Raw genomic sequence first — 14,893 nt, forward strand, 5'->3', positions numbered from 1 at the left:
TAGCATAGGTTCTTGTTTAAAGAATACTTCATCTATTTCCCTTCTTTCATTCATAAACATAACATTCTCATGGTCTAGCAAATATTGTTCTAAAGGATCATTAGGAGGTACGGCAATAGAAGCAATACCAATAATTTCATCCTTACCAGTCAATTCTTCTTCACGGTGTTGTTCACTAAATTTAGAAAAATTAAACTCATGAGTCATATCATCCGAGCCAATAGTAACAACATTCTTTTCACAGTCTATCCTAGCATTAACTGTATTCAAGAAGGGTCTACCAAATATAATGGGACAAAAGCTATCTTGTGGAGAACTAAGAACAAGAAAATCATCAGGATATTTAGTTTTCCCGCACAAGACTTCAACATCTCTAACAATTCCCATTGCTGAAATAGTATCTCCATTAGCAAGTTTAATTGTGACATCAATATCTTCTAACTCAGCAGGTGCAATTTCATGCTTGATTTCTTTATACAAGTCATAAGGTATAACACTAGCACTAGCACCCATATCACATAAGCCATGATAACAATGATCTCCTATTTTAACAGAAATAACAGGCACACCTACCATAGGTCTATGTTTATCTTTAGCACAAGGTTTAGCAATTCTAGCAGTTTCACCACAGAACTGAATAACAAGCCCATCAATATTATCAGACAAGAGCTCTTTAACAATAGCAATATTAGGTTCAACTTTAACTTGATCAGGAGGTGTATATGTTTTAATATTGCTTTTACGAACCACAGTTGAAGCTTTAGCATGATCCTTTATCCTAATAGGGAAAGGTGGTTTCTCAACATAACAAGTAGGAACAATAGGATCATTATAAGTCACAGTCTTTTCTTCAACTTTAATAGGTGCAGCTACTTTTACTTCTATGGGAGGATGGTATTTAAACCACTTCTCCTTAGGGAGATCAACATAAGTAGCAAAAGATTCATAGAAAGATGCTACTATCTTAGAATCAAGTCCATATTTAGTGCTAAATTTACGAAAAATATCTGTATCCATAAAAGGTTTAACATAATCAAACTTAGGTGTCACACCTGACTCCTTACCATTGTTGAGGTCCCAATCTTCAGAGTTGCGTTTAATTCTATCCAATAAATCCCATCTAAATCCAATAGTCTTCATCATAAAAGAGCCAGCACAAGAAGTATCAAGCATGGTGCGATTATTTTCAGAAAGCCGAGCATAAATTTTTTGAAGAATTGTTTCTCTTGGAAGCTCATGATTGGGGCTTGAATGTAACATTGATTTAAGCCTCCCCCAAGCTTGAGCGATGCTTTCTCCTTCGCGAGGCCAAAAATTATATATATAATTGCGATCATGATGAACAAGATGCATAGGGTAATACTTATGATGAAATTCCAATTTCAATCTTCTATAGTTCCATGATCCCATATCATCACATAGTGTCAGGACCCCGACTCGATGTCACATCGATCTAGCCGGTAACACCTCATATCACTTTGCGGCCTCACGCACGGTATCCCCACGGGTGTCGTCTTACCTTTTCCCGGGACCGTTTGCGCCTTTTGGCTCACGTATATGATAGTGTCGCTAGCATCCATATGATAAAGAGCCCGGGCTGACATGACTAGTCGTAAACCCAAAGTGGCACAGACTTACAGGGACAGGCATCCATGACCCAGCTTCGAACGTGTCGGTCATCAGCAAGTGGGTCCGGGCTGTAGCACTGGGCTAGCAGGACTCCAGTAAACCGGGCTGTAGCGGGCTAACAGGACTCCGGTACTCAAAGCGTGACATTTCCCCGAAGGGACAGACACAGGAACGAAGAAGGACACATGCCGGCCAGCCTAAGTGTTCCAGAGCAGTAGCAAGCTACCATGGCTCAGTGGTAACACTAGGAGACATTTCCCGGTAAGAGAGGCTACTAAAGATAAACAACTAGATAGTCAGATCCCACACATACCAAGCATTTCAATCATACACACAATATGCTCGATATGTGCAAATACAACGAAGCATCACAACATGACTCTATGACACAAGTACTTTATTTAAGGCTCAGGGAGCCATACATAACATACACAAAGGTACGGGTCTCACGACCCCACATACAAGTCATACAGTCATACAAACCAGCAGCGGAAGTAACTTGTCTGAGTACAGACAACTACTAAAATAAAAGAGGCTTGGAAGCCTAGCTATACTACGTGGTCCTTCACAAGCTCAGGGTCACCACCTGGGTCTTTAGCCTACTCGTTGATGTCAACGTCTACATAGAACCCATCAGAAGGGGTTGCAGCGTCTTCTGTAAAAATGTAGATTATAGCAACATGAGTACAAAGGTACTCAGCAAGACTTACATCAGATCCTACATACATGCATAGTATCAAGAAGGGTTGGTGGAGTTATTGCAGCAGGCCAGCTTTGACTCTTGGCTAGACTATCCTACGATACTCCAACTTGAAATGGTTTTGCGCACACGAGTCCACTACTCACCACTTCAATACACTACCGAGGATCCACCTCCGTCTTCCTACGGAAAAGCCATCCTCGGCACTCACACTTATCTTGAGGCTTTTAGTAGTTTCCATTTACTTGTCTATGAACTGTATAGGCAACCAAGTAGTCCTTTACCGCGGACGCGGCTATTCGAATAGATCATGTTAACCCTGCAGGGGTGTACTTCTTCATACACGCTCTCACCACTTACCGTCGCTTACACGACATGTACTCGGCAACCTTCAAGCGGAAGCCCAACGTGGGTGTCGGCCACGACCTACCTAATCACCTAAGCCTCCAGTCCAGGTTTATCGCCTATTCGGGTTCCATCCGCAGGGAGTCCGGCCGAGGTTTCCCATACGGCCCCGAACGATGTGAACAGGGTTCCCGAGATACCTAACGGGTATTCGGTACACCGTGCCACGTACCTACCGCATCACAGCCCACCCCTACGGTCAGCGCTGTCCACGGCCTCCAGTAGGCTACAAACACCAAAAACTACTTGCAACTCCTGGACGGAGAACTAGGGTGAATAAGAAGCCGAGAGGGTCCATTGGTTTCGGGCCCAATGCATGGTAGTAGCTGATTCTTAAATCACACATACAGATCTCAGTGCTTAAGGTCGGCTTCAATGAAACAACCCACCATGTACTCCTACATGGCCTCTCATCGATACCTTTACCAAATCGTGTTCACCACACCACTCTCATTACCGACATAATCATTTCACTCTAGCCCATCACCCAGATGAACCAGACCTGACACGACTCTAAGCATAGCAGGCATAGCAAGGTAGGAACAACACATACATAGGGCTCAATCAACTCCTACACATGCTAGTGGGTTTCATCTAGTTACTGTGGCAATGACAGGTCATGCAGAGGAAATGGGTTCAACTACCGTAGCACACAGTAGTTTGAATCGCGTTGTCTTAATGCAGTAAAAGAGAGCAGGAGCGGGAACATGGGATTGTATCGATATGATCAAATGGTTGGTTGCTTGCCTGATGGTTCGATGCACTGATATGGTTCTTCGTTAGGGTAATCACGGTACTCCTCGGGGGCAGAATCTGTCGCAAAGGACACCGATACACAACCATCACCAAACAATGTGCAGCAATATGATGCATGCATGAAACATGGCAATATGAGTGTGTTGGGCTAATGCAACTAAAACCAGAAGGGTTTGAACAAATTTGAATCAAGGATTCAAATTTCAAATTCAAATATGGCCTTTTAAAGTGCTTTTCCTTGTTCTGCTTAAAACATCAATTTAACTTGTTTGATCATGCATGAAAATAGTACAGATGGATAGATTGGATTTTTTTGATCATTTTTCATATATAATTTGTCCAATTTGGAGTTACAGAATAAAAGTTATGAATTTTTGAAGTTTAAATAATATTCTGGAATTTCCTGATTTAATTTAAATCCAGAAATTAATTACTGCGTCAGCCTGACATCAGTGTGACGTCAGCAGGTCAACGGAACAGGTCTGGGTCAAACCTGACAGTGGGTCCCGCATGTCAGGGTGATTATTTTAATTAAGATTTGATTAAAACTAATCCTGTATAATTAGCAGGGCTGGGCCCCACCTGTCATTGACTCAGGGGAGTCAACCAGGGCCCACCCGTGGTCAAAGTCAAAGCCGGCGACGCCGGCGTTTAGCCGCCGGCGAGCCAGACGCGGCGGCGGGAGTGGTTTTGGCCATTTCGGCCACCAAAGGGGCCGCGGAGACCACCGGAGTGGAGCTGAGGACAAACCGCAGCTCTTGGCGGAGTCCGTTGGGGTCGGGGTGGCTGGAGTTGGCGCCGGCGACGACTTTGGCGGCCACCGGGGTTCGGTCGAGGATGAACTTAGCGCTAGAGGGGTCGGTGAGGCTCGTGGAGTGGCTAGCTAGGTGCTGTGGGACTCGGTGAGTAAGATGGACACCATCTTGTGGCCGGAGTGTGGCCGGAAGCACGTCGGCGACGAGGTCCGCGACGGCGCGTGCGGGTGAGCTTGGTGCGCTCGCTGTGGTGCTCGAGAGAGAGAAAGAGAGGAAGGGGAAGTTAGCCCAGCTCACTGCGGTCTTGATGGAAAGGACGGCGTGGTCGGGGACGAGCTGCTGCGGCGGCGACGGCGAAGGGGATCTCCGGCGATGGCGGTTCGGGCGAGGTTGGTGCGGCGGCTTCGAGGCACGCGAGCGCTCGGGGCTCGGCTAGCTCGAAGGAGTAGAGGACGGCGGAGCTTCTGGACAGGGTGGCGCGGCGTGGAGACGACGGGGAGCACGGCTACGGCGGTGGTGCGGCGACGGTGGCGTCGGCCATGGCGTGGGAGCGCGAGGGAGAGGAACTGGGGGCGAATGGAGGTGTCCAGGAGGGTCGGGGCGCGACGTGGAGCTCGTCCAGGCCATCAGGGCGGCGAGAGGGGGAGGCCGGGCGGCGTGCAGCTGCGTGGCGAGCTGCGGTGCCGCCGCCGAGCACCTTGGCTGCCTGCCTGGCAAGCCAAGCAGCTCGCTGGAGCGGTGGCCGGGCTGGGCCGGCCAGGTGGGCTGGCTGGTGGGCCTGCGGTGGCGCCAGGTAAGTTTTCCCCCTTTTTTTCTGTTTCTGTTTTATTTAATATATATCTGCAACTTTGTTGAATTTAATAAAATACCTAGGCAACTTCAAAAATCACCAAACTATTCCTGGCCCATAGTTGGATTATTTCCAACATGAAACATTTTAGTTTGGAGATATTTGAGCATTTAAATATTTTATATTATTTTAAATGCCCAAATTCAAACATTTATGATTTAATTCAAAAACCCTAGGATGGCCTAGGAAAATGTGCACCACTTTTGGCAGAGGTTCTGAACCAAGACAAAAATGATGGGCATTTTAGAAGGGCATTTCAGGTTCATTGAAAAAATTATTTTAGTAACCCTAGTTGGTTTCAGAGGGGACTGGGGGTTCTGTCATCCCCATTTCAAGTTTCTGATGAAAGAGTAAACATGATGCAACACTCTAATGCATGACTAGCTAGGGTGTGACACATAGCCTATAGCATGTCAATGCGTCTCCCTTCAAAGATAAAGGGAAGACCTTCTTCTTAGCAACATCATCGGGAATACCTGCAAGCTTAAATAATCCACAAACTTCATCCACATATATTAGGTGTTCATCAGGATGCTTTGTTCCATCTCCTGTAAAAGGATTAGCTAGCAATTTTTCAATTATACTCGAAGGATACTCATAAGGAACTTCATTTTCAATAGGTTCAGTAGGTTGAGGAGAAACTCTTTTCTCTACTATTTGGGGTGGAGATACCCCGAACAAGCCCCTCAGAGGATTACTTTCCATAGTAACAAGTGACAGTAAATTTAAGCACACTATATAAATTTTTCCTTACCAAATTCCACCTACCAAAGGCGCTTCAATCCCCGGCAACGGCGCCAGAAAAGAGTCTTGATAACCCACAAGTATAGGGGATCTATCGTAGTACTTTCGATAAGTAAGAGTGTCGAACCCAACGAGGAGCAGAAGGAAATGATAAACGGTTTTCAGCAAGGTATTCTCTGCAAGTACTGAAATAAGTGGTAACAGATAGTTTTGTAATAAGATAATTTGTAACGAGCAACAAGTAACAAAAGAAAATAAAGTGCAGCAAGGTGGCCCAATCCTTTTTGTAGCAAAGGACAAGCCTAGACAAACTCTTATATAAGGAAAAGTGATGCCGAGGACACATGGGAATATCGTCAAGCTAGTTTTCATCACGTTCATATGATTCGCGTTCGGTACTTTGATAATTTGATATGTGGGTGTACCGGTGCTTGGGTGCTGCTCTTACTTGAACAAGCATCCCACTTATGACTAACCTCTATTTCAAGCATCCGCAACTACAACAAAAGTATTAAGGTAAACTTAACCATAGCATGAAACATATGGATCCAAATCAGCCCCTTACAAAGCAACGCATAAACTAGGGTTTAAGCTTCTGTCACTCTAGCAACCCATCATCTACTTATTACTTCCCAATGCCTTCCTCTAGGCCCAAATAATGGTGAAGTGTTATGTAGTCGATGTTCACATAAAACCACCAGAGGCTATACAACATACATCTCATCAAAATATCGAACGAATACCAAATTCACATGACTACTAATAGCAAGACTTCTCCCTTGTCCTCAGGAACAAATGTAACTACTCACAAAGCATAAAAATGTTCATAATCAGAAGGGCATTAATATGCATAAAGGATCTGAACATATGATCTTCCACCAATAAAACCAACTAGCATCAACTACAAGGAGTAATTAACACTACTAGCAACCTACTAGCACCTATCCCGGACTTGGAGACATGAATTGGACACAAGAGATGAACTAGGGTTTTGAGATGAGATGGTGCTGATGAAGATGTTGATGGAGATTACCCTCTCCCGATGAGAGGAGCGTTGGTGATGACGATGGTGATGATTTCCCCCTCCGGGAGGGAAGTTTCCCCGGCAGAACAGCTCTGTCGGAGCTCTAGATAGGATCCGCCAAGGTTTCGCCTCGTGGCTGCGGAGTTTCGTCCCGAAAGGTTGCTTCCTATTTTTTTCTCGACGAAAGACTTCATTTAGGAGAAGATGGTCATCGGAGAGCCACCAGGGGGCCCACGAGGCAGGGGGCGCGCCCTAGGGGGGGCGCGCACACCCTCGTGATAAGGGTGTGGGCCCCCTGGTCTTCATCTTTAGTGAGGATTTTTCATTATTTATTATAAGGTGTTCCGTGCAGTTTCAGGACTTTTGGGGTTGTGCAGAATAGGTCTCTAATATTTGCTCCTTTTCCAGCCCAGAATTCCAGCTGCCGGCATTCTCCCTCCTTATGTAAACCTTGTAAAATAAGAGAGAATAGCCATAAGTATTGTGACATAATGTGAAATAACAACCCATAATGCAATAAATATTGATATAAAAGCATGGTGCAAAATGGACGTATCACTGGCTCAATGACATTAGAGGTTGTCTTTGGATCTCCGGACAACCTCTGAAGCGAGGAGTTACTCTTCGATATCGTCCCATTCTGTAGCGGTTATCGTGCACTGCTTGGACGAACCGCGTTTGCTCGATTCAATGCAGTGCCACATTATGCTTATCTCAAGCTCAAGATGACCGTCCCACGCGGCATCATAACAGTCAATGTCAATACGGAACGTTCTGTCTGTACAGAAGAGCACACAGCTGCCCTAGCAACAGAATTACAAAGCGGCATTCTCAAGCAGAACCTTCATTCGGCTGCCAAGCCCTCGGACACCCTTAAGAGGGTCCGAACTACTCTGCAGCTGGAGAGCTCGGCTCATCAGGAGCTCGACTAGCAATTCGGCCTTCGTCTCAGTCCTGATCAAGTGGTGGCCTGCGTGTCGCGCATACATTACTACGCACTCAAAATTCCATGGGCATCGACGGAGGCATAGCTAGCTTATGATCCACAGCACGGCTCAACCGACATCGGATACACACATAATTTCACTTTTCCTTGTTTTATTTCAGGTTTTAATCCCACAGGCCCTATCGGGTGGTCTAGTTATCGGTCCTCTTGAAGGATAAACACACCAAGATGGCGAGGAGCGCAGACATACAGGGACTTTTTAGGTGATTCCGTTAACGATAACTCTACATGTCTTCCAGGACCCACATGAAGCTCTTCCCTGGCTTCGGTATGTTAAATAGCCAGTTTCTTATTGCACTACTTATATCAATGCACCTTGACATACTAATTACATTACAGTGAAAACAGTTTGTAGCTGGAGCTGTAGGACCCCAGCTTTTTACCTTCACATCTTCTCTGTTTTCTTTCTCTCTTTTCTTTATTTTTTTAGTTTCCCTGTGGATAACCCCATCAGTTAGCACCCGTACACCTTGGTACATTTTGATGTTTGTCAGGGGCTTTATAGCAGCCCACATTACGGCAACAAAAGTTCGAACACTTCTTGTAAGTATAGTTCGGCACCACAAATTTAGCATTATATGCACTGGCTCTGAATCATGTCTTTGGTCAATAGTTGGGTTTCCCGGCTCCTGTGCTTGCTATCCTACGTTCCGCTACATCCGCTGGGGTAGTAAAGGTAGAACTACTGCGATTGTGCCCTGGTCTAAATCGGATGAGCACCTCAGTAGAGAAAGCCAAAAACTGACTGTCATGATGCGGCGAGAGCCGGCCAGCTGTTCGGAGGTCTCAAATCGTTGAAGATTTTTCCGCATTATGCGAAGGATCGGTACTTCCCGATCAGATGCTGACAGCACCCTGGTTCGTATACCAGGGGCTGCACCTATGTTTTATTATAAAACTCATATGGCTAAGTGAGGGCGTTCAAGCCGTATAGTCTGGTTGCCTGGTTCATTGCGCTAAACAACTCCTTCAAGGACCATATAATTGGATCAAGATTGTTTAGATACCATCCCGAACACCTCCGTACTACCTACATGAGGGCAGAAGCCGACGACTGGCCAACCCTCAGATTTCATATAACACGACCGCACAGGAGGACACAACCAAAACATAAATTATATCAAAAAGCAAATTTGTTGTCATCATACAAGACAAAATACGAGTGTATTCATCCGAAAATAATGTCCTGCCCGCACTTCCTGGCTACAATACGAGACCCCTCTAGGACATTCGCAAAATAGCGCTCGGGTGTACGGTGCTCCTTGCCCTTCGGCGGCCCCTTGGTCAACTCGACGCCGTCCATCTTTGCCCACCATATCTTGCAACGAGCAAAGGCCATCCGGGCACCTTCAATACAGACTGGCCGCTTTACGACCTCAAGTCGCGGCAGGCACTAACAAGCCGCTTCACTAGCCCGAAGTAGCTGCTGAGTGCCGACGTGGTAGGCCATAGCCGGACTATCAGGTCCCTCATGGCCAGCTCGGCCGCCTTGTGTAGCTCGACCAACTATTGCAGCTGGTCGCTGAAGGATACTGGATGTTCTGGTCCAAGATATTGAGACCAAAACAGCTTCTCCGTAAATGCCCCTGTAGCATCGGATATGCTGCGCGGCAAATCCGTAAATGCCCCTGTAGAGCACCAAATTTGGGTAAGTAAAAGGAGCGTTTCCTTCACAGACTTGTTTTGCATAATGAAAGCCTTACCCACTGCAATCTTCCTAGCCGCCTGGAGTTCCTGAAGGGCGCTCCGGGCCTCGGCTCGAGCCTCTTGTGTGCTCTGGCGGGCCTTCGCAAGTTCGGACGCCTGCGTCTTAGAATCACGCTCTAGGGACTCGTACTTCTTGACGGCATCCTGAAGCTCTTGCTGAACCTCACTGACCCGGGCCTCATGCTTTTCGCGTACAACGTGTTCCTTGGCCACTTTGTCCTCAGCCTTGGCTAATGCCTTCTTGAGGGCAGCCACCTCGGTCATGTCCCCTAGCATAGTCCATGACACTTTAGTCAGCATGACCTATTCAACCTTCCTAACATAAATGCACAGGTTACTGCATACCTTGGCTGTCCTCCAGCTGCTTCTTCACAAGGTTGAGCTCCTCCTCGGCCCGCTCGAGGCTCTACTTCAGTTCGAAGACCTGCACAGTATGAGCGGGAGCAGCCAGCAGTGATGCCAACTTATTTACATAGACATCATATGTTAGACTCCTGCGAAAATTGTTTTGAATCTCTATTCAGCTTTTCTTTCCGAACACCGAACAGAGCATCAGGGGCTACTGTCTATGCTATGATATTCTTTCTACAATTATTATTACCTCAAAGCCTGTTAAAAGGCTACTGCAGGCTTCGGTCAGACCATTTTTGGCAAACTGAACCCTTTTGATCACCGTACCCATGAGGACACGGTGTTCATCTACAATGGAAGCACCTCGCAGTGCTTCCTGCAGATCATCCCGCGCCTCTGGTTGGACAGAGGCCATCAGCGGAACATGCACACCCCATCCTTTCGGGGAAGGTCGTTCGCCGGACTCCGGAGCCGTGCAGGTCTCCGGAATGATATCCGGCTGAGGGCCGAATGGAACTCGGCCCCCACCATCTGTCCCCATGGGGGTTTCTTCCCCCATGTGTCCGGCGGCCGTGGATTCATCCTTGGACACCGCCCTGACGATCTCCGTAGCCTCCCCTTGGTCGGGAAAGGCCCTTTGGGACACCACCTCGTCATCGCCTTTGGGCAAGGCAGAGTGAGCAGGTGGCGGCGACATGCTAGCCATCTCCTTCGACTCTAGCGATCCCTCTGTCGAGGATTGCGGAGAACTATCGCGGGCCGGACTGCAACATCATAAATTAAACATATTAATATGGAAAAGGGGAAGGGCCATACATTTGGACGAGCATAAGGTCTTTGGTACTCACGAAGTGGCCCGAGGCTTGGTTCGGGGCATTCGTTCCGGACTGCTATCAACATCCCACGCGGAGTTATCCGCGAGAGAGCCCTTCCCCCTCTTGGGTGCCTTCACCTCCAGGTTCATGGAGGCCACCCTTTTCTTCCTCCCCCCTTAGGGGGAGTTGTCTTCTACCTCCTCCTCGTCATCGTCTTCAGCGACTGAAGGGTCAATCTCGTCTTCGGACGACAGGCCCGAAGTATCCTTTCGCTGAAGGCCTCTCCTGGTCCCCTTGGCCGCCTTCTTGGTCTTCTTCTCTGGAACTTCATAAGGCGCCGGGAAAAACATCTTCATCAGGAGTGGGGTCTCTTCGTCTTCGGGTAGCGGGGTTGGACAGTCAATCCGCCTCACTATATCGGTCCAGGCCTAAGGAAAAAATTGATAGGAGAGCTTAGACTTCTTTCTCACAATGCGCTAGTAAAGATTATACCTTGAAAGCGTGAAAGAACTTACCGAATTAGCTTGGCGCTTTGAGCTAAGCCCCACGATCCTCGGTTGTAGGCGGTGGCATCTCGTAGGCCTTGAAAAGCACTTTCCAGATATCCTCGTGCATTGTGCCGAAGAGCTCTAGCGGTGTTGGCATGGGAGGATCCGGCGGATGAGCATAACCTGGATCACATTGACAAGCTTGATCCTGTTGGATATCATGTTTTGGACACATGTCTGGAGCCCTGTCAGCTCACCCGAAGAACCCCAGGTTAGGCCCTTCTCTTGCCAGGAGGTGAGCCGCATCGGAGCTCCGGATCAGAATCCGGGCGCCGCTATCCAGTTGGTGTCATGTGGCTCGGTGATGTAGAACCACCCCGACTGCCGTCCCTTTACCATTTCCATGAAAGAACCTTCGAGCCAGGTGACGTTGGGCATCCTACCCAACATAGCCCCTCCGCACTCTGCCTGTTGGCCGCTCACTACCTTTGGCTTCACATTGAAGTACTTCAGCTATAGGCCGAAATGAGGTGGGATGCGGAGAAAGGCCTCGCACATGACTATAAATGCCGAGATGTTGAGGATAGATTTGGGGGCTAGATCATGGAAATCTAGCCCATAATAAAACATCAGTCCATGGACAAACGGGTGGAGAGGGAATCCCAACCCGCGGACAAAATGCGTGAGGAACACCACTCTCTCATGAGGCTCGGGGGTGGGGACGATCTGTCCCTTGGCCGGAAGTCGGTAAATGATATCCTTGGCCATGTATCCGGCCTCTCAGAGCTCCTCTATATTCTTCCTCTTAACGGAGGAGGCCATCCACTTGCCGCTGGCTCCGGATCCGGACATGGTTGGGTGTTTGTTTGAATGGGAACGAATGAGGACTTAGGCATTGGAGCTCAAGAACGGAGAGGCAGGAAGAAAGCGTGGGAGAAGAAAGGGGAATCTTATCTCCTTATAAGGGAGGTGAATAACGAACGCCCCCCCCCCCCCATTCGCCTTAAAATTTGCCTGTTCCCAAGGATTGTGTAAACGGCGCGGTTGGGTTACCCACGCCCGTATTGATGAGAATCCCGTAATAAGGGGACACGATCTATGCTTTGAAAAGACGTGCCAATGACAACCACGTCTCGAAACGTGGGGAGAAAAATGGTTCGAAATTATGACCGGACAGGCATGTCGTCGCATTACTAAAGTTGTCAGCAGATTGGACTTGGGTGTTATTATATTCTCTTTGTGGTTGTGTGCGGTATGTGTTACAGGCCCGGACATGATCATTTCGTCTGGAGACTATTCGGGAGTTCAGAAGGAGGAACCTGCCTTGCAATGCCGAAGACAGCACTACGCGCCAGATACCTTGTCATTGAAGGCAGGTTCAGGGGCTACTGAGGGAGTCCTGGACTAAGGGGTCCTCGGGTGTCCAACCTGTTATCTATCGGTCAGATTGATGGGCTATGAAGATATGAAGACCAAAGACTGTACCCGTGTCCGGATGAGACTCTCCTTGGCGTGGAAGGCAAGTTTGGCGAACAACTATGAAGATTCCATCTTATGTAACCGACTCTATGTAACCCTAGATCCCCCCGATGTCTATATAAACCGGAGGGTGTAGTCCAGAAAGGATATACTCAAGACCTTAGTCATACAGGCTAGACTTCTAGGGTTTAGCCATTACGATCTCGTGGTAGATCAACTCTTGTAATACTCATATTCATTAATATCAATCAAGCAGGATGTAGGGTATTACCTTCATCAAGAGGGACCGAACCTGGGTAAAACTTCGTGTCCCCTGTCTTGTGTTACCATCAATCTTAGACGCACAGTTCGGTACCCCCTACCCGAGATCCGCCGGTTTTGACACCGACAACAGGTAGCACGATCTTTTCTGAAGACCGTGTTTTTACTCCCATAGATACTGCCATCACCCCCTCCAATAGAAATGGCTGATAAACAAGAAAAGTAATTGAATGTACAGACATTGTAAGATAGACAGGTGCAATGGATAGTAGGGAAGAAAACAGGCCATGAAATAATTCACATTTATCCAGCGAGAGAGAGAGAGAGAGGGGGGAGAGAGAGAGAGCGAGGTCTGAGAGAGGTGGAGAAAACGAAGGAGGAGGAGGACCTGGTCGGCGAGGGAGGACCTGGGGTCGCCGGCAAGGTCGGGGTGCTCGGGATCCTGGGCGGCGATAGGCGGCGGGGACGAACGGGGAGGCACAGGCGAGCCTCAGTTGCATGCGGCGGCGGCGGGACGGGCTCGTCCAGGCCCAGATGGGCTTGGGAGGGCCACGGATGGGCCTGGCAGGGCCAATGAAGTGGGGTGCAGGGGGAATGCGTGGCGCGCTGGGGTTGGCTGGAGCGGGCGCTGGGGTGATGTGGAGGCGCGCGATAGGTCGGGGAAGGAATCGCTGGTGGTCTCAGGTGGCGGGGTGGTGGATCTGGCGGCAACAAGTGCGGTGGGGGAGAGGTCTGGCGCGGAAAACAAGGCAGAGGTGGAGGAGGCTGGCAGCGCGCTGATTTTGAGGAGGGAGTTGTTTGCTGCCAAAAATGGACGGGGAGGCTTCCTTTTATAGGCAGGGGTTATGGTTTGAGGGGTTAGCGGGGGTTTTCGGACCGTGCGATCGCGATCGGACAGTTCGGAGCGGAGGGAGACTAGGTGGGCCACAGGTGGGTTGTGAAGAAGGGCTTGGACTGAGAGGAGAGAAGAGAAAGCGGACCGGCATGGGATTTCGGAGACCGAAAACGTACGATGAATGACCGGCTATAATGCCGCTATATGTTGAACGGTTGGGCTAACAAACGAGCTCTGAATGCGACGAAAATTGACAGGCGGTCTATCTACAGTATACTAAGACCACACGCCAACTCTAACCCCATTCCGAGAACATTTTTACGCCACTTCTAAAATACTATTTCAAAGGTTCCGCGGGAGCGTGCAAGTGTGTCTGGGCTCCAAACGGACAACGGAAAGAACTTGGAGACCCGGACGGATGCAAGTTTCGAAAACATGCAGATGCAATGCGGATGATGACATGGCAAGATGCAACATGCAAGAGAATGATAAGGAAACAACAGCGAATAACTGGAAGACACCTGGTGCATCGATCTCGGGGCGACAACACTCCACCACTACAAGAGGATCTCGCCCAAAATCTAGGATGGCAGAGGAGGGAAATGGAAGAGGAAGAGAAGAGGTCAAACTAAGTTGCTTCTTCGACCAACGAGTGAAACCATGAACCTTGAGAGATTAAACCAATTGAGAAAGTAAAACAACGGAGATGATCGAAGTTGCAAACATTCCGTTAGAAAAGAGGAACGAGGAAGAACAAATAAGGACAGAACTCTGGTTTACAAGGGATGCAAGACTTGATAAGATGAAAAGAACTTGAAAAGAGGACACGACACTCCGGTTAAATGGATAAGCACGAAAAGAACACGATCCTCACAATTCGAGATAATGAGAGAATAGAGAAACATCACCATGCCACCGGAAGTAATTCAAGAATGGAATGGAATGAACGATGGGAAACAAGATCTTGAGAGAGCACGCTTACAACAAATTCTAGAACGGAGTTGTTGGATTGTCAACAAAGAAAGGATAAAGTGGGCTTATGGAAGACATCTCAAAATTATGAGGTGACATCCTGCCACTCACGGGAA

The sequence above is a fragment of the Triticum aestivum genome, chromosome 2A (genome assembly GCF_018294505.1).
Source record: "Triticum aestivum cultivar Chinese Spring chromosome 2A, IWGSC CS RefSeq v2.1, whole genome shotgun sequence".
Taxonomy (NCBI): Eukaryota; Viridiplantae; Streptophyta; class Magnoliopsida; order Poales; family Poaceae; genus Triticum; species Triticum aestivum.